The following is a 27,854-nucleotide window of genomic DNA, read 5'->3' as shown; positions in this document are numbered from 1 at the left end:
GTGAAAGTTAATTATTAACTTTAAAATGAGGTTTTATTCGCGTGTCGAATGTGATTTGATGTGAGAATGTTTTAGGAAGTTGTTATGTTCGGGTAACGAGACTCTAGACGTGTATGGCCTTTAACGTAAAGGACGGAGGTTTTCACACGTAATACTTATTTGTGTGTTTAATTATATTTAACCCAAGTTTTGTTTGTAAGTTTAAAACGAAAACACATTATTTTTCTTGTTGCAGATTCTGTTCTTATTATCAAATGCTCGCCGGACTCTACAATTTTGCTACTGAACTCCAAAAAGAAGTTATTATTTCGCCGCGAGTTCAGGATTATTGTGACACCGGTTGATTCTGAAATTAGTCAAGCAATCCCGATTAACACGGGTGAGTAAACCGTTACATCATTTAAGTACAAATCATCCTATCAAAAGCTACTATAAAAGAAAAAACCTATTAAACATATAGGTACTGCATTTAACAACAAGTTATGACAAATAAATCCAAAATTATGACGCAGTTACACGCCCTTACATAAAGGTTATATTTTCCATCATTGTTACGTATGAGTAGAAATCTCCACATCATTATAAAATAAAACTGCCGCTGTGGGAATGGAAGAAACTCCATTGTTTGTGTGTCAATAAAAGAGACAGTAAAAACATGATCGCCTCGATAAATAATAAATGTGAACTTTGACATAGTTTTATTCAGTTTTTCGGGCCGTTGTAAACAAATTTTGGGCGGGGATAAATGCCGATCAGAAAAAGAGGATAATATTCAACTGGAATAACAAAAAGCGATCAGCAGGGAGTCAGAGGGACACTTAGGATTCCGTACGAATATTTAGCGGTCAAAGACATTATTTTTATTTATTTTATTATTTTTATTTTTATTTACATCTGTAAAAAAATGTCAATTGTCTAGCTATTACTAGGTTATTGAGATAGATTGATTAGCCTGATGATTGACCGACAGACAACGGACCGTCAGTAATGAGGTCCGGTTTCCGAAAAAAGTTTTACAAACTTTTTTGCAGGAGTACAAGTGTTTACAGGATGAGATTTGAGACCGACCCCAATATAGTTGGGAAAAGGCTATCTATATTTTAATCACACCAAAAACGAGTTCATTACTACACACATAGGTACATAATGGAAATTACCAAATCCAAGTCAATTCACGTATATTTAGTACTAAACAAACTAAAAGTAGTCTGACACGCAGCATGGGACCAATACCATGTTATTTACACAGTAATTATCATATCTACACATTCCCCCACGACTTTACATAACAAATAAAAAAGACGCACGCTTCACTATTGTCCAATGTAAAGAATATCTCAAAATGTTTACTCTGTACAGTATTTGAATTGTGCAAAGTGGTAGGTATTACTTTTTGTGACTATTTTCCCACGTTGTTAGACACTCGCTTTTTTTTATTATTGTTCCGGTTGAATTTTTGCAACTCAATTTTGAGGCACTTTCCGATAACTAGCTGGCATTTTCAGGGTAGTTTCAAAGCCGATGAATATGCAATTTACAACTATGAAAACGGCTGGACCGATTTTAATATAATAAAATTTGAAGGGAGTGACATTTAAAAATGTGGGTTTTTTAACATATTAATTATTAGAATAATTTGGTCTACAATTGACAATTGCTTATAAAATATGTTTCGCTTCGGTACCCACTCTCTGCTTCACTGAACACTAAACTACATTCACATGTCATGGTATTCAATTCTTATAGTAAAGTCAATGCCCTTGAGACTTACTCAGGGTTAATAAAGATTAATAGGAAACATGACATCCTAATTTAAAAACTAGGATGTCGATTTTGCGCTAACTACGGACCATTTGTCAAGGTACCTGAAGGAGGATGTTGGACGCCACAATTGAGAAATTCAATAAACGTGATCTTATTTATTAACTTACTAGCTGTCTCGGCGAACTACGTAGGTACCACCTAACAGTCAGTGATAACAATGTTATTTTTGCAATCCATATTTTCTCACCGCTCAAACCTTCCCTGGACATCAGCGAATATTTCAAGACTAAAATGAGCCAAATCCGTTTTCGATTTTTAGCGAGACTAACGAGCAGCAATTCATTTTTATATAAGAGAAGAAGAAAAAGATTTATGGGTCTCCAACAAGGGCCAGGGCTAAGTCTCCAAATACAGAGGGTATTGATTATTGATTATCTGGATTAAACAAACAAAGTTTAATTTTGTACAAGTAACAGCAATCCGTAGTCAAGAAAGTTAGTAACTTTAAGCTTTAAACTTGAGTAACTTTGGAGTTGCAATCCCAAGTATTCCACCAAACACTTTCTAGCAGTGAAACTTCTGCTTTTCCCTATATAGTGACAATAACGTTTAAAAGTGCGCTGGAGTCGCGCTCACGTAACTATCGCATGCATAACAGAACAACGCCAATACGGGCGTTAATAAACGCGCCAAACGACAATTAACTAGAAAATTGCGTAAGTCAGTATACAACTGAATATCAATTGGTATTCAATTTTATGGGAATGAATTGTATGTGCGACTTGTAGGACGAATTGTTGGACGGTAATAGGTGTGTTGAGTGTGGAATTGGATCGGTGGAGGACGCGTGGGATTTCAATTTCCGTTTTTATTCGTATAGTAAATAAGCTGGATTTAATATTTGCTTTCACTATCGTAAAATTGCGGTATTTTTTTGTTTTTTTGCACGCAAAGGTTAAAAATTGAATTCTATCATCATCCGGCATGTGACTGCCACATCGGCCACTTTAAGGCATGACGGTAGACCCCCTGAACTAATCAGCTAATTAACGTCGGCTTCTGTATTTCAGCCTGTTCTGTAAACACGGAAGGCCGGCTATTCAATACGTAAACAACGGCTCAGCTCAATCTGTTTTACAAACACTCTGTGTATCCATGTTATTACAATAAACATAGGAAATTGTTACTATAATTCATCACATCCGCGGCGATCTCGGAATTGGAGCCGATCTTTATGATTTGTTGGTTGCTCTATATCAGGAAACTGTAATCATGGGAAGTATTTGGATTGTCGATAATTGTGTAATAAGAAGAATAACTACAGAATGTTGGAAAGGCCTCTATCTTAATATATATAATTATGTATTGCGGCAATACGTAACTCTGGGCACTTAAAAATACTAGTGAGAATGAGACTCCACAAACCAAATGGCTTTAACAAAAGTCACTGTCCTGGTTATGAGTTCATAGTATGAGCACTGGATATGAAACTTGAAACATTTTATATGAGTATTTGGCAGTAAATACCAAGCATAACAAACACACAAACGATTGTACGTTTAACTATAATATAACGTAAAATTACCCACTTAAAACATGTTGCAGAAAATATCTTCCAAACACTCTACAAGCACTTTATTCTCAAAGTAAATATTACAAGCCAAAGAGCTAACACACGAGCATTATACAAACAGTCACAATCACCGCAAAGACACTTATTAACCCTCAAATACGCGCGGCACTCACGACCGAGAGTCGTGCGACGAGACGCCATACAACCATCCCATACAAATTGACAAAACTACTAAATAAATGTATGGTATTACGTGTTGATGCGTGTAGCTGTGGATTGTATGATTTAATGACTTGATCACGCAGAAATACTTAATATTTAGTTATTGGTTGAGGTGGCTTTGTAATGAGCAGGTTGAATGGGTGAATATGGATTTTCGATTGGGTTAATGACGTTGTTTTATGTTACGAAATTATAGGTATTTAAGCCCTATACTTCGGCAGCGGGAATAGGATGAATGCGAAGAGTCAAAGACGGACAAGAATGGCATGAACAAGGGCGGTCTATACCCAGATTACCCAGCATAAGGTTAGTTAATGCGAATGATGATGATGATACCTAGGACAGATATAGTCAAGCCTTAGTAAAAAGAGAAACCATTGGATGCTTAATTATGAATCCCAATATTAGGAAAGTTCGGTGCGTGCAAATTTAGCAAAGCATTTTATACTTGATCTACCGGATAGTATTCCGGCACGCCCATCCCGCCTAGCCCACATCGAAGGAAGTCTTCAAAAAAATATTCACCGGACCAAAAAACACGTACACATGTGGAAAAACATGCTCTATCAACAACTTTACGCCATTAGAAAACACCGTTTCAATAATACCCGTCAAAACGTCAGAGCGAGGTCTGCGCGTGCGCACCGCATCCGCTCGACGCATCTCCGGCGGTCCGCGACGGGCGAACAAAACGGGCTCTTCTAAATTGTCCATACGAGCGCAGCCGGGTGCAACGACCGTGGCTATTGTGTGATTGGGGGTGTGCATCCAATTGGCGAGAGACGAGTTGAACTGGTGACTGTCTAGCATGTGAAGTATTTTTAACTGTCGAATGTATGTTTTGAAGCAGTGGACCTACATATGTGTTCCTTGGAAGACGCCTCTTTCCAACAACGGTTAATAATAAATTAATTTACGTTGTATCCACTTCTACTTTTTCCCAAAATACTGCCAGGAATGCTTTATTTACTCGTAAATTAACCTCATTATTATTCCATGCCGTGTCAGTACCATATGTAGGTACTTTTCCTTTTGCCATCCTTTCTAAATTGCCAATACGCATGTTTCTCAACCACATATTACCCATATTATATTTCTCGGACTTTTCCTGACATAATATTCCTAAGTAACCATCGAGATTCTCAAGTGGAACGTATAAGTCTTCGAATCTATTAAACAAAACTTATAATATAACTTCACCTTAGCTTTATAAAGCTTCCAAATCATGCTTACCACCATCAACCACTTATATTACTTAAAACTAGAAGAATTATTATAATAAACAACGGCAAATCGCTTGCTAAGAACAAACGGTAATAAGAAAAGTAAATATTATCTGTTGGCAACATCTCATTATATGATACATACAGTGGCCTAGCGTGATATATGTGCGTTATCTAATAGAATTAAATAGCGTGAGAAATATCACTAGTTATATTGACTGAAACGTAATGGTCATAGATTTGTGGGAAGTATTATTAAAGGAGGATTGATGCGAAAGTTTCGATATTTAATTTGTTTGTGCGAATGCGAACAAGTTTTTTTTTTCACCCTGGTATCGATGACGGCCAGATCTGGGTGCGTATTACCACTCTCTTTGATTACTAAGGCTGTTAAAAAACCATTGTAAAAATTCGGCCGGATCTGGGTGCGTATTACCTCTTTGATTACCTAAGACCTCATAAGTACTTGTGGAAAAGGGATGGCGTGAAATAGAATATAGAGCGGAATTTCGCTTCGCATAGCTAATTTACGGTAGGAAATTTATAACAAACATCTCTTTTTCAATTATTTATGTAAATATCACAAATGAGTAAAAAAAGGTCGAATAAAAATAAGTTCTATAACTTTTCACATATATTACAATAAACAAATTAATACTAGATATTTCGCAAGCTATTGTTCAAACAACCTTAAAAGGTATGACTACAGTTTTACTTTCACGTAAATACGCGAATAGCAACAATTACGACCGTAACGGGTTAATTGATCGTTAACAATCTAAACTTGTACTCACTGTGTGCACACTTAAATCGGTATATTTTAGTATTTACCTAATATAGTGGAACATTAGTACAAAATATTACCCGAAACAAATAAAACTTATGTGATCATAAAAGTATGGATAGCAGGAAAACCCCAAGAAACGGTTTTGACACTGTCTCTAATTAGCTTTTGATAAAGGGCACTTATTGGAAACAAACCAAACCAGTCTTTAGAATAGATACCCAACAATTCCAAGACGACTTTTCCTCAGGGTACATTGCCATTCTTCGATATTCAAATGCGATATTAGTAAAATCGATTTTCCATGTCAAGAAATCAGTCGCTTTAACATTAAAATCATCATTAGTCCTCACAACTCACTAAACTTATTGCCCCGTAAACAAAATACCTAACTGTACCTACGAACCTACTACTATATCCGATACAATCGAATTTAATTAATCTATAACTTCAGTCAGTCAGCATAAAACTAATATACGTAGTCGAAGATCAAGGTTATGCGATTCCGATTCCAATATCACATAAGGAGCATATGCGGTTACGTTACAACATTTTTCTTGATCATATTACTTCAGGTTAGGTTAGGTTCGAATGTCAAGGTGAACATAGACTTACATGTTAGTAAACCGTGCAGCGTGGCGACGCTGTTATCTTCGAAAACTCAGTGGAGTCTCATCGATGCACTCCACTCTTTGCACTAGCTCTGTGAACAAGGAAACAAATTGGTTAGAATTTTGTTTGGATTCATTTAAAGTACGAAGCTTATTACGTTATCAAAGTTTGCAAAGTACCTCTTTAATAGTTAATATTAGAATATTTAACTATATTAACATCTCACACTATTGTCGGTAAATTACTGAATATGCCTATGCCGGATTCACTGAACAATATTTATTAAATAGAAGTTATCTTTTAAGTCGAAAACAAAAAAAGAACCTACTTGTTTATGCAAAAACACGACAAGAAAGTGTTCAGGAAAATAGTTTGATTTTTAAACGTTTAAAAATATAATTCCTTTAAATCACAAACACGTCCGCTCGCTAGCAACGTTTTATCGCAACTGATGGAAACACTCGGTCCGCTACCAATGGCGGACGTGGCACAATTTTCGAAGTACCTTCTTACAAAGTTTTTCGTATCCTTCCTCCAATAATCAAAGGATACAGGTAATATGTATTTATTGTTACAAAACAATAAATTGCCTTATAGAGGCTGTCGATAAAACGATGTGTTTGATTGTTTCCTATTTTAGTTTTTAAACCCAAATTCGTACGAACAACTTTATTCGATTGTTTACGAAATTTTATTATTGCGTTTACAATAACTTCAGCAGGTACAACGGATGTAGATGCGTATGAAAAAAGGTTAATTAAGCAATTAGACCTACTATTTTTAAAGTAAAACAAATACCTAACCTGCACAATAAACTCATTCAAATCATTATTTGTAAAAAATCCTCCATATACTTCGAGAGGTTCACATTCACGTATCCTTTTCATTCAAACCTTTTGTGTCGTTCAACAAAAAAATCCTGGATGAAAATCCGAAAAATATGGAGCAGCAACTAATTGTAGAGAACAATTTTTCTATTGTGTGGTAGAAATAATACACCGCAATAACCTGGCACAAGGTCTACTGACCTACATAACTTGTAAGAGGGATGAAAGTTTTACAGAAGTAGGTATATCGTCTAAGACAACTCTACTGTTAAGGGTTGAATTATTAACACAGTTCTAGTGGTAAACAGAATATTAATATCCATTTCGATGATACTGAACCCTGTTATTATCGTAAAGGTTAATGTGGCATTATTTTTACGAGTTGCTAAGTGAATTGGGTGGGGTTTCATCTAGTTTTGATAATTTAAGTTTTTATTACGGTATAATAATATGAACAGCTCCATCCAGCCTTTCGAGTAAATAGGGTTAAATATTCAGTGTTATTAATCCAGATCACGAAACACAGAGAAGTGTATAAATAAAATAAAACTAAGAGAAATATAAGCGAAGAAAACTTTATCGCCCGAAGGCTTTCGATTAATTAATTCATTAATACAACTGTTGTTTATCGTTACAGAGAAAGTTCTCCACTCAAACTTCGACATTATTATTTATATAACTATAATATATATATAATATTTATATATAAACAACTCAAGGTCGTGTAGCAAACCCGAATGTACCACCGGTAAACGTGTAGCTAAAAGCGACAGTAAAATGAAAAAAGTATTGAAAGAAAATTCATCGAGTAGACACGTGTAGAGTGGAATAGGTTTAATATAGCAATTAAGCAATCTAATGTTGATAAAGGATATAAAATAGAGAATCAGAAAAAAGGAGAGAAAAGAAAAACATTTCCTTAATAACAGGACAGGAATATCAAAACTGTAGAAAGACGTCTATATGATGATTAGAATAATCAATGTTTCCAATTATGAGATTTCACTTTCTTGTCAAATAGGAATATCGGATTAATAGCCAAGTTTGAACAACACTCCACATAGTTACAGACATTTATCATTCCGTATCATCCAAGTTCGTTCAGAATTCAAAGTTATTACGAATACAGTCAAACATTCTGCCGCAAACTGCTACCTATACAGGTAAGTATAGGTGGTCTGACATGAATTACAAGTGTTGTAAAACTTGTAAACAAGTGGAGAACGGAATTACGTTTGCTTAACCCAGATGCCTGTAAAACTGAGATCATCCTTTAGTTTCGCAAGCTTCGGTTAAAACTCATAAAAGCATGAGTTTATCATTTCTAAATCGTTACTACCCTCGCTTTATCTCTTATGTTTGAGAGTTATTTATGTGGATATTTGAGAGGTCTTATTTAGAAACACAATTGGCATTTCGGGCACTTCTTTAGTATGAATTATTTAGCTATACCCACGCATTTTTCTGACGTATTATTACATCGAAATATTTTTGTACTTCGACATATTTCGACTTCGTATCAAGTCTGTCTCACGAAGTATCATTCAGTTCGAAACATTACACAAACACTCAATATTAATGTATGATAATAGAATAGGTCGTAAATAGATCTAAAAGATATGCAATAATCTTTCCCAAATGGCCAAAGGATCGGTATATCTCATCAAAGTATCCATTAAACAAGGATTAATGGCATTACATATTTAAATCAGTCCTCATACCAAGAACTTTCACACCAAAGCGAGACACCGCTACGCATAATGTAGAGTGCTATTTCGCTTTTACAATGACTGTCCTATTTCTAAAATACCTAGTATCTGGTAGGTCTCGATACGCCGGACAATTAAGTATTAACCTCGTAAATTAGAACAGCCCATTACACTGAGCCTGGACAATTTAAAGGCTTTTAAGAAACTGTAATGACTGTCAACTATGTTTCAGTTAATTACAAAGACTAGAACACAGAAATAATTTCGCTACCAGTTGGAATTTACTTGTAATCTTTCACTGTAAAATATTGACCAGAAGAAGACTATTACAACTGTGCTAGTAATAGTTTATTAAATACAAAGTGACCTATAAATATAACATACAATTCTGGACATGGATTTTGTTTTTATTTATAACTATTATAGGTAATAACTTTCGTGATGCGGATTCTAAGTTAGTCATTCGTCCGGTAGGATTGGAAACCAGTCATGCTATCCCAAAAAATACGTGACTAAACTGCTCTTTAATATTAATTACCTATGTTTTATTATCATAACTTCTTCGTTCATCGTGATTACTCTTTCATAGAAATCTAAAATTTTTGTGATGTAATGTGTGTTCAAATATCGTTTACATCATTACCACATGTTTTCTCATAGTGAACATGGGCAGATGTTTGTCCACCAACCGATTTGTTACATTAATCCGCATGTGTTGCCAGCTGATGCTACTCAAATACAATTTAATATGAGAACAATAAGTGACCCCTACCAGCAGTGCTTCTGGTCCCAGCTCATCCAAGCCAGATTCACAATAGGCGTCCTTGGCCAACCCTCGTCTCGTCACTCATTTATAACCGAACAAAGAACAAAAATCTCTAAAACTAGAGGGGAAGAGTTTAAAATTCTTCGTCGTTTTCGGAGTTAGACCTTTCTGGTTTTGAATTTGTGAGTTTTAATGATTAGGGGAGCAGAATAGGCTCTTCGTTTGGTTTCCCGCGGTGTTATGAATATAATCTCACGTGTAACCTGTTTAATAAATGTAGAAAAGGGCAAGTAAATGTTTGAACTCAGGTGATGTACTTTCTACATTATGGGAAGATAACGTAATATTATTATGTTCAGGTTATTCAATAGATTGAATAGAATAATGCAAACGGATTTTATTAGGTTTAACTTAACGTTTTTATGTGACGTACTAGTAGCTAACTGATATTGGTTGTGTACAAAAAAAAACTATACATTTTATTCGAAAATAGTTGAAAAGTTAAGCTGCCCGGACATTTTTGTATAGAAGACTTGTATAAACATCAAAATCTATAAATATACATCATTTTAACCTCTTCATTTGACGTGAAGCATGACCTATCACACAGGACATTGATCTCCTGCCCTCTATCCTGATGACGACGGCTATTTGCTATGTTAACCCAAACAACAGTATTACATTTACTAAATACTACTACAAACATACATGAAGTAATGTTTAGCTACAAGAGGATCAAGCCGCAGCAAGGCCGGGAGACAGCTAAGTCGCCGTCGACCGCAATCCGCTAAATTGTATTAGCAAGCGGCCGTCCGTTGCTAGGGGCCGAACGGGTTCAGTAGATGTAAACTAAACGACATTTGAGGGTAAACGGGTATGCGATTTAAATCTTAAAGACCCCTGAGACTGTCAACTAACTCAAACATGTATCCTTTGTATTGATTGAAGCAAGTTTGATTGTTACGGAGCCGGATTCAAAATTCACAGATATGCGCAATGGCATCTTTATGTTTCTAAAGCTGGTAACGTTTGACCCAAACATGTCTGGCTGTCTTCAGTTTTAGTGAAGAGATTCATTTGGTTTGATAACCACCACGATAGCTAGTTGCGGCGGGTTGGCGGTTTTAGTGTCCAATATTTGAAACACAGATTTCCTCAAAAAATCCCTCCCTGCATGGCAAAACGCCTAAGTCCAGCAGTGTGTCACCTATATGGCCTTCAGAAATAATAACAATTAGTTTCTTTATTAAGCCATTATCTAGCTTGGCTACGAAACTAAAACCCTACGGCTAGTAAGACGTTGTTTAGATCTTCGGGTAAAGTCAATTGAGTGGAATTAGCTTTGATCCCTTGACCGTAGTACGCTGAAAACGGGTTTACAAGCTAAGAAACTGTATCGTTGCATTGTACTAAAAATTAAGAGTTTTTGGGCAATTCAAAAAACAGACAAAATTATTTTTAATCAGATTGTGTGAATATTAATAAATTAGGAATAGTGGTCATAACAAGAAAGTAAATTATTTTTAAGTTGTGTATTCTTGTGTTGTCGTAAATGAATATGAATTTTCTACGGAATGACACCGATAATATAATAACTTAACGAATTCTGCCGACATCATCATTCGATTCAACAAACGCAGCTGTTACGATATTTATATTAATCTTAATGATTATGGAGTATTATAAATATCTTTTGGACAAATTCCAAGCGTATTACAAAGTAAAACAGGAATCGACACGTCATAATTCGTCACCGTATCTATTCATTCAATATTATGTGCTACATTGCAGTTTTTCAGACAATTTCCAACACTTGTTAAGTTGATAACTTGGCAATGTATAATTTGGTAAATATCTTTTGTGGGTATACCCTTTGATAAAGGTCATTGATACAGGTATCCCGCTGAGATCAAAGTCGATTGTTAGCTGTCCCAACTTCGTTAACAAAACTCGGTTAGTTCAAGGCTGTATAACAGCAGTTCCTTTGCCCTGTCTTAGATGAAATTTTAATTGAAATCGGAGGTCACGAGAAATGAGTTTGTATTTCGTAGAAATTTTACCACGAATTTTAATTGGTGGGTTAAATTAATAATTGGAATTAAATTATTTTGATCTATTTTGCTTATCTAAATTTTCATCTGATCTGACGCCAGTTTCATTCGACTAGTTATGAGTAGATAAGAGTTGACTAAATAAATTACAATAATACTTAATTTGAACGAATTGCAAACTTACTCGCACCTTTGCACCTAGCTCTCTAACTTTACGTCCTTTGAATTTCTTCTGATACACAATACTTTTATTTTAAAACGTTATTTCAGTACGACCCAATGATTAGGTTACATTTACCTGTTAAAACCACAACTACACTTTAACGATGTAGGTATTTGTTCTAAAATAACTCTTCTATTTACAGCCTATAAGATTAAAATCAATCAACAGATGTCTAGCCTCAATAACCTACATATCACACAGTATCTTGGTGGCCATTATTTAATTTGGCAAGATTAAAATCAATCAGTAGATGATGAATGACATGGCTTCCGTTGTCTGTCAGTCATCTGGCTAGCTTGGAGTATGTTGCTAACCTCGAGCTATTTAGATGTTGTTATGGTATTAGGGTACTATGAGGACTTAGAGCAGACCATGATTGAAAATGAAAATAAAAATGTAATGAATACCAAGTGTCATTTTGGAATTAACATTTTCTTTGCTCAGATGACTCAATGAAAAAGTAAAGATTTTTGTCAAAAATACAAATACAATGAATCTTATATCTGTCAAGTACAAGAATTGACTGCGATAAAAAGGTGTTTAAACTATGCAGTGGTTTGTTCATAGACCCTAGGAGTTGCAAATAACAGCTGATTTACAACTAGGGAAATTAAAGTCTGTCATTTAGGATAGTTCCGATGTGCATTCTTCCTCCATATTCGGAATCTGACCATTAAATCATCTTTATCACAAAATAAGCTTTATCATGTACAGAGTCACACAAGATGATTAATTACTATTTATGTTATCATTTATCATCTTTCCGCTTTAAGGATACCTATCGAGATTTCATAAACAAATATAAATATTCTATTACGTAGGCAATAACAATATATTGAGGTAAATATATTACATGAATGCGTTATTGTTTTTTACTGATATAATAACCGAGTTTCGTAGTCGATAAAGTACAATCACCAATTGACCGAATAAATAAAATCATTGTTCTATTTCTATTAAATAATGGTATTGTTATTTTAATGTTCTAGATGGAATTCTGTGAGTACACTTGTATCAGATATGCCTGTAGGTACTATGGTATTAGGAGCAGGAATTTTGGTCTTGTGCGTGATGAGTTTTAATGCATTGCCATGTAGGCAATGCAATGCGTTGCATGCGTTTAGCCATGCAAAACGCGGGAGACCTTGCTCGGCGATTCAGGTTTATTCATTAAGAGTCTGACATTACTCACTTCTATCCCTAAAGAGGATAGCCTGAATAGGTATGAAGATTCTAAGCCCAGCTTACGAAATAAAGGTTTTTTTGGCATTGCAGAAGCGAGAGAATGCTCTACATGGCATATGGAGGTTTCTCGTTTCTAAAACCGTTACATGAGTAGTACAGTTTGATTAATAGTATGTTAAGAAAAAGACCTTTATGAATATGCTATGTTTCGGGCAGTGCATCGTACCTAGAAGATCCTATCCCGGTCGACTTTCTAACCCCGAGATTACGGGATTATCTACTTTGTATCCCACGAACCGCATACTCTAATTGTGCAAGTTTTCTTCAACAATGCTAACAATTACGCTTTAGACCTCAATAGCATAAGCACAGATCTTACATAATTTAAAACCTTGCTATCTAGATTGAGATCGTTTGTAATATTTCCGAGTGCGCTGAAGCTCTTGACCCTGCATGAGTACTGTCGTGGCTTCGCCTTTCCTTGAGTATTTTCTCTTTGACCGACCTCTCCAAAGCTCTCTACTTGACCTTATATTAAGCGAGGTAAAGCAGGTATAGGTTGTAATTATATCAACTCCAACTGCCTTTGAAGTTTTAAGTTATTAACGCGTATAAGGTACCCACTGCTTGCTTTTAAGAATATTAAATGAAATGACGATTGTCTTATTCTTTAGCTAGTAGGTAACTACTGAATAGGCTTTCATTTTATAGTTTTCGTACCGTCTTTCGAGGCTTATGCAACCATATCAAAAATGACAGAATCCCAAAAAAAACTGTTTTCATATAAATTTTGGCAAGCATTTAAGGCTTTAATTTATTTCGAAGTACTTTTTTCGTCTCTGGGGTGTCTCATGCAACCTGTTCTAGAATAAAATAATACTGAAAACAAAATATATACATACAAATCTTAGAAGATATTATTAACAGTCGTAGTCATTAATTACACTTTCCTGAACATAAAATGTATTTTTTAATCTACATCCCACTTCACAGAAACCCTTGAAGGTAACTTATAACTGAGTATAGTTTGTGAATATATTATGATACCTAACTTGAGAGTCCATCGTAGAGACCTATGGTTGTGGAAGCGTGAGAGCACAATACAAGGCTTATAGCGGCATCTCCCTTAGACGTGGTTGTAGGCTCCCTGAACTTGAACCAGAGAGCTCATCTTAATTAACGTTCATCTGATAAGCTTCTTCAATAGTCGTAATCAGACACTCGTGTGGCCCTCATAAAAGCGTAGTTAAACATATTACACCATCATACCATTAAAATAACGTTCACCGGTTCGACAAGAACGTTAAAACGTATTTAATTATGTTAATTGACTACTTATGCTGATGTTGTCAGTTTTTTAACGAGGTCACGTGAATCAAAATGTTGTGTCAATATAAAATCAATTAAACATCGAATTCTGCCTAATTAGTATTTAATATTAACACGTGGACTACTTTTGAATAAGGTACCTATTCAAAAGGTACAGAAATGCTTTTGTGCTTTTGAATACCAGATAAACTACTTTTCGCATGATGGGATGTTGGGGTCAAATTCCAGTTTCACTGGTTTCATAAAAAACCCTCTTTATACTACACAATAAAGAATACCTTAGTAAGACTGGCTGTCTAATTCAACGCAGACTTTGACAAGGTATAATAAAAGCAATTCAGAAACCATATATAAAAGGATCTGAAGGTTAAGATGAAAAAAAGCTGAACTAACACCGGATCCCTAACATAATCTTAGGGTACAGTCAGGTAACAAAAATTAAAGTACATTGAGGGATTTACAAGACCTAGTAAAAACAACTGCTATACGGGACAAAACAATTTAACAACATTGGAAATCTACGGAAAACATGCAGAAAGCCAGTATTGTAAGAGGTAGCGAAGGGCCCTACACATAACTGGAAAACAATGATCCTAAACACGGACATGGGAGTTGACCAAAAAGTACACAGTAGAAAACACTAAGCGGTTACAGAAGTTTCCAAATCTGACCTTTTCCAGCATCTTTCGTTGCTGATCTTACAAGATAAGGCCTATCGATCCTGGTCTTCGAGGCCTCAAAGGGGATTAGGCCCGGGTTGAGCCCTGATGTACTTACCGAGCTTCCGTTCAGGATGAATATTTTACGCGTGCGTGAATTGTGATCGCTGTCGAATACGCGTGTAAAGAAATCCGGCAGAAAATGTTTTATCTGCGTATTTTAAGGGCGTTTGTCATGTAGATTTGGTTTGTAGGTTTAAGGTTTTCCGTAAATATATTGACAAATCGTATCGTACTTAATCGTAGATTATGAACAATTTATTTTCTAAAAACATGAATTTGCTCTGATCGGATTATACCATATTTATCCTTTAATATGAAATCCATCCAAAGGTTGTCTCTTACAGACTTGTCGCTTAACGATACGACTGCCCATTGTGGCACTAATTATGTAACAATTTATATTTATCAAACCATGTACTCATAACCATGTACCATAAGGTGCGAAATTTAGAATATTCTTTTTCTATTTTAAGTTATTCGGAAGTCTCAGATATACATTAAAGAAAGCCTTCAAGTTTAATTAATGTTAAGTATTCGAGGATATAACAACCTTTCGCCAGTCATTCCAGAAAATAAAGGCATAAAACAATACAATTCATTATAATTAACATTGTATTTCTAATGAACTCGTGGATAAAGGTCGGGGCGTCTGGCATTTTGCCAAAACCGTACATACCGCTGTGTCACACGTTTTTCGGATTTTTGTAACCGAACGGTATGGTTAAACCGAAAGAACGGTTCATTAAAATATTAAAAAGCTTACGAAATGAGTTTAAGCTTTTAAATAAGTTTTCTGTTATATGCCCAGTTTAAAAGTAAGTTAATAACTTAAGATGTCATTTAAATTAAAGTAACTGTAATCTTTTTACTAGTGTTTGTTTACTTCTTCACTACTGTTAAACCTTTACAACTTAAATCGAGATCGCAGCGATTTAAGTTTACAAGCAATAAAATACTATAAAATGAAACGTTTATCACATTTAACTATGTACTTATAAAAAAAACATTATACACATATAATAAGTTCTATTACCTATTTTTGTCTACTCGACGCATAAGATGACACGAAGACGAGTAGCTACTAAGTATAAAAAATTAATTGAACCTACTTCATGCAGCTTTCTTTCTCACTCGTTCGTACTTCAAAAATCTTCGTTCTTTGAACACATATCCGACTCCCAAGAATGTCAATTCATACCATGACTATGTCTACACATGAGCGGACTTTTTTCAATGTTAGCGGACACGTCCAGTATCCACCGTTATACGCCTGTGTGATGTGTTTGAGATAAACATTGCTCAAAAGGCCATGTTTTTCTAACAAACTATGAACTGGACTTTGCTTGCAGTGAAAATAGATATATATAGACGAATTTTGATGTGTTGGTTTGGTTCTATGAATCAATATTTCTCTTTCTGATCGAAAAATATGAAATTAATCTTGACTCAATATGTATCCAATAATAATTACATTAAAAGTATTTAAAAAGTAATCGCCGATAAAAAAGAAATATTGGACTCAAAAACCACGATTTCCCTTTCACTAAACTTTCTTCAACCAAAAAACTTCACCTTAATTCAATCCATATCAAAGTACCGTCAATTATTTAATTTGCTTATACTTAATCTTTCGTGTAGCAACTCAACGGTAACGGAAAGCGAAACGCAACTAAAATAACATGTCGAGAGACCGGCTCCATGCCATTAAAATACCGGCGACCCACGCATTCAAAGCCTACAGCACCATTGACATACAATAACGACCTCTATTCGTATGGGGAAAGGTTTAGAATCGTTTGAGACGGATGTAGGATCGGGTCCGCGAACACGGACCATAACAGATGCCAATAACAGGTACGAAATGTATCGATAAAGGAAGAAGTTTAACATTTTATTGGTGTTTTGATCGTAGCGGGGACCTTGAGTAATAAGTAGAGATGCGCTCGGTTAACACTTTTGCCGAGTATCTATCGAGTTTTAATCGAGTCGATTTTTTAACCGATTACTCGGTTAAGTAACGTAGTTCAATCAAATTCTCATTTCGCGCGAGTAAAAAGTACAAACACGTACCTACGTACAACTTACGACTTCACGTAAACGTGAACCTCTCATTACTACATGTTCGATTGTCAAAGATTTCCTTGAATAGTAATAAATACCTTTTAACAATGTTGTTATAATAACGCCTACCTAAATTGCAAAATATATTGCTTTCCTTAAACATGATATAGGTACTCGGCATTCAAACCTCGATTCAGCAGCGTATGAGTATTAAAAAGTCCGAGTACCGAGTATAAACAGAATACTCGGCCCATCTCTAGTAATAAGTAATCTCTTCAGTTCACGACTCTAGTTTTGGTAAGGCGGAATGTTGTAAAGAAATTGTGAAAAAGGTTTTATTAGCAATGAACGCGAGCATGTTGAGCTGTTATTATTAATAGCATTTAGTGAACTACAAGAACATAATTCCATTCTGTTCGATAATCACTGAATTGTTAGGAATCAATTACTAAATAACGTTAAAGCTTTTAAAGTGATAATTATGCTACCAGCATACCAAAAATCTAAAAGGAAAAGTACCAGGGCTGTATTATAATAAAAAAATTCAAGACAAACACTATCAAGTGCGCCGGGCAAGACGAGCGGAACCTGTATTACTGAGGCTACGATGATGCCACCAATCTGAACCTTGATAGCTAAACAATTGAATATTGATTTTACAGATAATGTATACCCTCTGCAGATATAAGTAAAACTAGCTGTTGCCCGCGACTTTGTCCGCGTGGTTAGAAGATATAAGTTAGGAATCTTTAAACGATAGCCCTCGAAGATTAATATTTTTCTCCGCTTTTGCCACATTTTCCATTGTATCTTCGCTCCTATTAGTTGCAGCGTAATGTGATATAGATTAAAACATTCCTCGATTAATGATCTATTGAACGCAAAAAGATTTTTTCAATTTGAACCAGTAGTTCCTGAGATTAGCGCGTTCAAACAAACAAACCAACAAACTCTTCAGCTTTATATATTAGTACAGAAGTATAGATTAGATATTTAGACGTTAAGCTACGGTCACAAATTCGTCTATCTTTAGCCTATTTGTGCCCTCTGCATAACGAGTCTGAATCGCACTTTACCGTATTTTCATTACATGGTACAACACTCTATCGAAACATAGTAAGTCTAGTGGATGCACTTACCGATAGGCATCTACGATAACCGTCGATTCTTTAACGGTTCGTAAGCAAGTAACAAATACATTGTTTCGTAATATTTTAATAAGCAATTTGCTTTGAAGTGACGTAACTAAATAGGTTAGTGCTTCGACAATCTGAGTGTACGCACTACTTCACTCACCTTTTTACAATAGGCGATAGTGATCTAACGCTCTTTACAAGTACTCGTATTGAATTTGATACTTGTGATTGTAGGCGATTTTAATGATAATATGACTGAAGCTGAATTCAGTATTATGACAAAAAGCGCAACGAATTCAATATGAATATTCGTCATTTGGGAAATATCGGCTTGTAAAATTTGAACACACCAACAGAAATATCATGTATTTATGGCAGTAATTAACAACAAGCATCCTATAACATATAATATTATCTCTTATCACATGAATAAGCCAGTAGTACTTACTATAATATTAATAATTTAATAACAGCGCCTACTCACACCAACTTATTCGTACATAAATGATGACACATTTCAAAAGAAAGCACCCGAGAATCTAGACCGAATTAAAATAAGTGGGTCTCCGCCACAAATCAGATATTAAGGCTATTTTCACGCATAACGCCGAGGTGCGCCGGCGGCTTCGAATAGCACCATAAAACTCTAATCACGACGAATTGACGGCCATCGAACACGATCGATATGGGACAATCAACTTAATTAAAACCGAACCAAAACTTATTACTATGTAAATTGAGAATTTAACGCCGATACCAAGCCTCAAAGTTTAAAAATGCGAATGATCAAATTTAGTTTCTATCCTGCTTGTATTTAAATTTATAATTGAAGGATAACGCGCATTGCAAATAAAACACTTAAATTTAAGACCAAACAAATTGCTATTAGACAGTTTAATAACGGTTTCCGAAATATTCGGCAAGCGAGGAAATCCAGGAAGCGAAACGTTATGCTAAACCGAAATCGTGGTACAAGGTCCATTGCTGAAACTGACGTCGGCGTGTCCGGACGGCAAACCGCACACGGTCCAATTTCTAAGCGCTTCCGGAAATAACCTGGGTGCTGGTTGCAACATGGTGGGCGCTCGAGCGTGCTTCCACTATCATTAGTTATTCGACGGCCGGAGAATCGCTGCAATTTCGAAATTAAACAATTTCACCAAGGCCCGTAACGTATGCGCCATCGTCCATAAGTAGGAACAATGACCGATGCCAGAAGAACTGATTGCATGACGTTACCTAATACGACAATGGCGTGAGCAGTTTTGACAGCCACATGATGATGTGCACGCTGTAATGGATGACTTGGCCTAGTTGTATCAAGAGCTGTTATGTTAATCACGACAATGCACGCCTGACAAACTATCATTTGGGAAGAATATCAGCTTAGTACATAATCATTTGTCAAATGATTGTGATTACTTGAAGCCTATACAAAAGAGAACCCTGTATCCTGTACCATTTTACGTAAATACCCTTACAAAAAATGTGGGAACGTATGCAAGGAATTTCGTAATAACAGAAAACAGTTTTACTCGCGGTTCCCGTCAAGCGACTCAAGACGCTAACGTATATTTAGATTCGAATAAGTAATAAGAATAGTTTTTGCGTATAAAATTGAAGGGAGATAATCGCAAATATGGTCTCAGTACTCGGCTACTGGAATCCTCCGCAAGTAACCACGCTTTAACAACCGGTCTAAAATTTGCGATACGAATTGAGTCATTGTGGATTTTTTTTATCGCCACTTTAAGCGCGCAGCGGTCGTAACACCAATTTAGGGCAACTAAGTAATTACGGAGTCTATTCTGAGATGCGGAGTCGTTGACACATGTCGCATATTATGATAAACGACAACATTGGAATAATAGCGCCTTGAGCTTGAACGTTCTTGCCATATTAATAAACCGTTTTGAAGGATTAGAACTTCAAGGTGAAACATCGAAAATACTCGCAGATGTTTTGGTAAATCGCTTCTGGCACGGAAATTGCATTTTAAAAGAGGTTGCTCTAAAAATATTACGTGAAATTGGGTCAGACTTTCGTTCCGATATTCTTTTGTCTTGACTGCAAAATTGTGTTACAATTTACTGTACAGCGAATCTTGGTTATTTTTATTTCTGCCGTCACTGAAATTGTTTTAAGTAATTTAAGTACTTTTGAGTCTCTGATAAGCAAGATGTTTGAAGTTAAAATTAAACGTATAATGAAAAACCAACAAAATACGCTTACCGTTAGTAACGTCCAAGTAGAGGTAGAAAAATTCACCACGCCTGAATGAACCAGCGAACGTTTTAGGCGATCGATATTATTCACTTTAGCAAAGTTCATCGTTCGTGAATCAAGGCCATTTCGCATAAACTGACGCCGTAAGGACGTCCCCAGTTATGTAGAGCATTGAACTCTAATGTGTCAAGCATTGTGTCAGAGGTGTGATCAGATAATAGCTAGGTTTAATCCCGTTAACGCATGAAATGACACCACTCACCGCAGTGGTTACGTCTCATCCTTGCATCTATACATGATATAGCTCAGGCATTAATAACTATATTAATAGTAGTTTCTTAGGTTTACGCGAATGTTAGACATTGAAATGAAACTACTTTTACGGATTTTATCGCGGTTTAATTTTAGATTTTAGTTCCCGACGTTTCGAAACCTTTGGAACTAAAATCTAAAATTAAACCGCGATAAAATCCGTAAAAGTAGTTTAATTTCAACTATATTAATGTTTTATATTTCTTGATATCCAGTCTTACTACCATAGGTACACCAATGGTTTATGTACTTTAAAAAAAGTAAAAAAAATACATGTGTTTATAAGAATCACTTATTAAACATATATTATAAGCGACTGATATTTCAGTAGTATCTACATTGATTTGGTAATACATTATTTTTGTTGGTCGCGTTTTATTTTTAAATTGAGTTTTCTGTAAAATAAACCAAGACTGTTAGATTTCTTTAAAGTACCTTAACCAATATAGCATGAAGTGTTACCTCGTCAGATAGCCAGACGTCTTGCTATATGTAACAGCATTCAACTGAATCCAATTCATTAGAACATCTACATAATAAAATATTGTTGTAATTTGTCACACATCTATCACGCAAAGGAAGAGTCTCACTCACCCTAATATAACTATAAAAGTTAGTTACTTTCTAGCATATTTATTACAACGATAATGACTTACTTATCGAAAACGTAATAAATTAACGAACGTGACTCTAATTTGCCACCTACTTTCTTTAACAAATTATTCATATACATTGAAAATAAAGATACATTAAAACTACATAAAGATACATTGTGGTAAATAAAACTATGTCGAACATATCATTTTGTCCTTGTATGAGTCACTTATTGAATGCATACAATATTAAAAAGTGGCAATATCAGCAAATGCTGTCATGGCTTCGATTGCTCAACAATGTATGCAATACTTAGTGATCAGCAAGAAGAAATTAGAGCTAATTAATAACTACATTTATAATTTAAATAAGACGACGTTCAGGAGACATTGGAATATTCCTCAAACTTATTTGTATACAATCCAAATTCGAATTTGTTTATAATTACGACTTTACCGATTTCCCTAAAATCGAATTCGATCGAAATTTTTGGAACTCCTAGAAAGGTCATAGGCTTGTTTTAAGTTGTCATTACCGACGTATATGCGGTTGTGTTTTATAGAACTAGTTTTTGCCGCGGGCAAAGATTTGTACCTACTATAAAATGTACTTAATTCGAACGGGAGTCTTTTAATACCAATAATATCATTTATAGTTCGCAATAAGAGTAAAACATTAGAACGAGTTATAACTCAAATTTTGTAATATTAAAATTTTTGTGTTTATCGTAGTTTGTGTGATACACGAATGCTTGTCCTAAGTCTGGAATCCAGAAAAGCATAAGCAAAAACATCATCACATCTAGACTCTGGATGCCTTTACGTGACTTTGGTGTTTAAGCCCCCGGTACACAAGTTTTAAATTCTTTATTGTGGGAATCGTCTCAAAAAAAAGTTTGATTGTACATTCCAAGCAAATACAAAACACGATATGTCCCGTTCAGATCTAGACGAGTCATCTTTCAATGAATATTTAAATAGCTGAGATTCAATGCATAAATTGGTCGTTTAAAATAGCAAACTCGATTACTACACGAGCCTATGAGGTGAGGCATAATGTTTTATATATTTTTGTTCTCTGCAAGTTGAGATTGCTACGTAGACGAGCGAGAACAGGTCTGGTGACAGGCGCAACGACCTTGCCAAGTTGTCAGGCCGTGCCGGACCATGGAACATTAAGTAGAGGGAAATGCCCTTACGCTGCCGTGGTAATGTTGCCGAATTTATTGATTTGCTTTTTGATTCTCATTTTTTCTCATCCGTCCAATAAGTTTCTATAATTTTGATTTTGACGGTTTTGACTGGATGAAAGGTTCACAAAGAGAAAAATGAAATTGCGATTAGCTATAAATAAACTCTTAACTATAAAGATAAATACGCTAAGGATCAATATAATTTCTTAATAATGATACGAACACATCATCGCAGGCACCTGCCTCTTAGGAAAATGAAGCGTAGTCAGAATTTTACTGACTTAACCAGAGCTCAGAGCTACCGTGTAACGTCTCCCGCGTTGGATTGCGTCGCGTTGGAATTCGCTAGCGCCACAAATTGTGGAATAACACCATCGACTAGACTAAGCGCCACTTCCTTCAACTTTTGAATATTCTACGATATTGAACGAATCAGCCGTTATACCATTCCCAAATTCCATTGATGCCTTAAATCCGAGACCGACTTACCGGACAACCGGACAGTTTGCGGTGTTAGTTTATGAAACGAGGATTTTGTTGAATACCCGGATCACGTTTTACTTGTCGATGACCGATTTGGCTTATTTGGATCTTCTAGAAAGACATATTGATATTTTACACCCTTTAGAAGATATCGAAGAGGCATTGAAAATTTTCTGTTTTGAGAAAAATTGGTCGTAGGTGACTTTTGCGGTTGCCCATATTCAAGTTATAAAAATAGGCATCTATAGACAAAATAGGTCGACAAAGTTATTATATTCTAGTCATTTTCAATAATCCTAGACGTACTAAAGCAAAGTTTAGGCCTAAGTAATCATCCTTCTGAAATATAAGCCTTTAATCTTGGGTAACAGAACATTGGGCAGCGGATTAAGTAAATTCGATTAAACGGTTAATATAGCCTCTGTTTACTGTGAACTTTGAGATGGTTTAGTTTAACGAAGGGTTGTTAAACTAGACGCCTTTGGATATTGTCTCCACGGACTATTGGCACAATTGAATTAAGCTGATCATGGTTGTATTACGACTAGAATATCGTCGTACAGAATTTAACTCGAGACGGAGGTAAAAATATGGTTTCTTACTACCTAGCTTTACAAGAGCTTAAAAAATGTAGTACTTAGACTATAAGGTATTGTGTCTTTGATCCAAATAATTGAACATATATTATTAAATGGATATTAAATCATTAATATACCGGAAGAGTTCAAGAGTAACGTCTTTACCAGATGAACTAAAGTTTATGAGTAAAAGATCATAAGTTACAATACTATAATAGCGAACATAACCCCGACGATTTCGGTCGCATTCTCGCAGTTTACTCACATGTAACTAATGCTAAGCGATTCGTTTTGCCATTCTTTGGCAAGCATTCAGTTGTAAATGTTATTTTATATGGCGGATTATCCTTACATGTCATCTTGGATATTTTCCTTTCGAGGAATATTTTCACACTCTTATTGTTAAATTTGTAGTGTTAACTTTAGAATTAGTGATTTTCATGAAAGTAATTCGGAATCAGATGATTTGAAATCTCTTATTGGATCCTCGAAGTGTTGCCCGATATTACTAAAACATTTTTATCTCAATAATATCGAACTCTGTCTGTTCTTATAATTATCTTTATGCCGCTTACTTACATATACGAACTTACTTCCTTGAGAACTTGCTATGGACAGGAGTAAGGGTTATATCCCAAAAGAACACAGAACTGCTTTATCACTTGATATCCACGCAAGACACTGGCTTCCTCTCGTTAAAAATATTTAATTTTATACATATTAGAATTTCCAAAATATACTACTAATAGCTCGGTTTAATTGGAATTACTTTATGATTCTAGTATATTTTAAGTAGGTATACGATAGCAAAACTTGTACCGTTATCACGTCCTAAATGTTACCGTCTTAATTACGTTTAGGTGATTCATATTGAAACCACTTGATCTCATTAAAAGTAGTTCTTGTTAACACTCGAATTAACTAAATTATCTTGTTTATGAGCGCGAAATAAATACAATTTATGTATTTAAACTAGAAAACTTTAATTTGTTTTACATTTAGTTTATGAATAACTTAATGTCAGCTTAACATAGAGTGGAAAATTTTCGGAGAATATTAAGTACGAGATTAGGTCTCGTATTTTTGATAATATAGGGTTTCTATATGTAGAATAAACTACTATGGAGTTTTATAGTACCTAGATACTACGTGTTTTAAAGCATTTACAATAAACGGTCGATAATGAGTATCAAATAACAAAGTGTAGTTACCGAATCTATTATTGTTTGGTTTTAGATAATGTAAAAAAAACTATTCAGTATGTTGACACTGCGACACAAACTACAAACAAATTATCATCGCTATCGTAAAAAAATAACTGCAAATTAATAACCCGCAGTCATAAGGCCATTTGTGTTTTAACATCGATTTAAATCTACCATAAATAATGACGAGATTTTTAAGAAAACCATGGTTTGATTTGCTGTAGTGTGTTGGTAAACATGGCGACTTGCCAAATAGGTGACCGCGGAGTGAAGCGACGGGACAAAATTAAACCTTACGTGTTAATGTCTTTGCAACCCATTGAGGAAATACGTAAAGTAACACATTACACGGGTTAAGAATGTGATGGTAAGGGAATATCGACTTTATTGCTATTGTCAACAGTAAGACAGATTATAATAAGATGGATTCTTTCCTACATTTAAGTGATTTGTACTTCGGTGAGCTACAATAACAAACCCTGAACAATTAGGGATTGATGATGAGTTTTATAATGGTATAAACAAGCAAAACAGAGGCATTAAAAGACGGCGCATTCCTGGTGTATAGAAATATTATCTGTATAATTTAAGTATTTGTATTGTTCTTATTCTGGTATAATACTACTTGTGTATTAGGTAAACTGTCTGATAGTTCTAGAACGAAGTATGTATTATGGTTTTAAGAAATAAAAGTCATCTCAAATTCAAGTAGGCATAAATGAAATATATGTAACATCTGTTTCCCATATGAAGAAAAAATTACTATGTTTAATGTCATAATTTAATTCTGCAACCTGCATGGTATTAGAAATCTATTTTCATTAAAGTCTAACGTCTGTAATATAATTAGTTAATAGCTATAAAAGACTAAAGAGCACTTTCTTTTTCCTAGTCATAATTAAACCCATGTTTCTTAGTATAACTTATATACTAAGAAACATGGGTTTAATTATGACTAAATAGTAGATAGATAGATAGATAGTTTTGTCTGTAATTCAAATACCATGCTTTTAAAGGCATTTGTTTTGTTTTAATTTTCTTTCAAATATGAAATCTAATAGAATCAGGTGATTGTTTATAGAAATTGATGGCATCCAGTATTCAATAAAAATATTTAAGTACTTCATGATTATCTTATCAGCCAGGAATCATTATTTGCTGGTTTATGTATCAACTTACGGTAACAGAATTTTTTACCTGCCACTATTTCCATCTAGCAAATACCCCCAACCATTTTCTTTTACTCACCTAAATGAATATTTCATATACACCCAAGTTTGTATTCATCTTTAAGGACATTCATTAATAACATTGCTATCAATATGTGTTGCAAGTGGGCAACAAATGTGTTGGCAGTTAGCCGGCCTTGTGAAGGTGCCATGAGTCGATGATGTCATGAATAAACAGTGCTGTTGTGATACTACTTAAATATGTTTACCATACTTATCAGTTATCGAGTAATGAAACTGTTAGGTATATGGTGGGAATTCTGAACAGCCCTGTGAGGATGGTTGACTATAGTAAACACAATTTTATAGTTCATTTAATTTTCATGTTTGTGGTGTTTAATAATATGTAACAGATCCATTGAAAAGATAATTTTAAAGTATAAAGAATATTAATTACTATTAGAAGTTCAACTGAGATAAAATTTGGTTACTTTTAAGTTATTGTTGAATAAACCAATATTCTCAAAGTTAAATAACATCTGTATATGAATGTTATCTTATTAAGAATAATATAATAGTAATTTATGAAGTACATAGTTTTAAAACAATGTTTATAAGACTTGTGAGAAAATTCTTAGCACTATAGGTCAAGTACATGGGTGGAAAAATATTTTATGACACACCAGTTACATTGACTATATTGTGTTGTTGGTCTTTAACATTATAATGTATTATAAGTTTATAAATACTTTTGGTGTGATAAATTTCTAGTTTTAACTTTTAAAGGGCTATGTTGTAAAGTTACATGGAATATAAATGTTTGTTAACCGACAAAAGTTTGATGTATAAAAATAGTTTTCTAACCTAAGTTTTTAATGAAGAAAATAACATGTTTGTATCAATTTTTTGGTGCAGAACTAAGTGAAATGAGTTGCACGAAATTTCTAATGGGTGCATGAATACCTCTCACTGCGATTTCTCAATTTATATCAAAGTTTTCAGTGGGAAATAGAGCATGAAGCATGTTCAATTCATAGTTAGTTACATTCAAACAAGTTTCCTCTAACACTTGTCGCGTTAAGTACGTCAGACTGGTTTTATGGTGTGCACTGGTGGCTTGGTAACGCCGCGAAGAAAGGAATCTTATCAGAATCTTTGCAATCTACTATAATCTTCCGTTATCTCGGCCGGGCGCTCGCCTGTCGCATATCACGCGTACAGCTTTCGTGGCAAAAAACCCTCACTCAAGGCCTTTACTAGCCAACTGACTACTTCATAAAATAAAACAACTTACCTTTAGTCCACAACAATTAAATAAACAGCAACCGTAATCCAATATTTTATTATCCAGTGATCCTGTTAAAGCGAGGGCACAACAAACATTCTCTAATGAACAACACTTGAAATTTAGTCACTATAAACACACAATATCACACTAAATGTTATTAGAATTTATAATATTCACATAAAAACACCGAATTATTAGAAACTTGATATAATTCAACACTAAAATTCGGCAACGGTCGTTAGCATCCCGTCCAAGTTGAAACATCGGCCATCACTGAAAATGTTGCCAGTTAACGAAAGTCACGTTAATCCCACTTCTTGACTCACGTGTGTCTATGTTACCAATATACAATATTAATTTACCCAACGTAAATTGAACTGTCAAATAATAGGGTAAATACCCTTAAAATATATTTACATGTGAAACACCACTGTTTATGAACATTCAAATACAATTAATAATATGATATTGCCAACAATGTAAACTGACGATTTAAAAAATTTGTTGAACATACATTATATAAATATCTATCGAGATAAAAACATCCAACTGTTAAAGGCTAAAACAGGAGCTTCACGAACAGGAGATCTGTTCATTTGAAACTTGCATTTTTGTGTCGA

At 34.7% G+C, this 27,854-nt stretch overlaps 1 protein-coding gene across 1 annotated transcript in view; it reads right to left on the bottom strand.

Annotated features, from left to right (window-relative positions):
• LOC113500307 (protein kinase C and casein kinase substrate in neurons protein 2-like) overlaps positions 1–27,563 on the bottom strand; it is a 56,361-nt gene extending 28,798 nt beyond the window's left edge. The window contains exons 1-2 of the transcript XR_003401182.1: positions 27,241–27,563; positions 6,182–6,269 (exon numbers count right to left, since the gene is read on the bottom strand). The gene's annotated coding sequence lies outside the window, so the exon portion shown is untranslated. The remainder of the gene's footprint in view (positions 1–6,181; positions 6,270–27,240) is intronic.
• Between the last annotated feature and the right edge of the window lie 291 nt (positions 27,564–27,854).

Source organism: Trichoplusia ni, chromosome 13, assembly GCF_003590095.1.
Source record: "Trichoplusia ni isolate ovarian cell line Hi5 chromosome 13, tn1, whole genome shotgun sequence".
NCBI lineage: Eukaryota > Metazoa > Arthropoda > Insecta > Lepidoptera > Noctuidae > Trichoplusia > Trichoplusia ni.
Note: the sequence above shows the minus strand (reverse complement) of the source record. Positions and strands in the feature narration are given on the sequence as shown.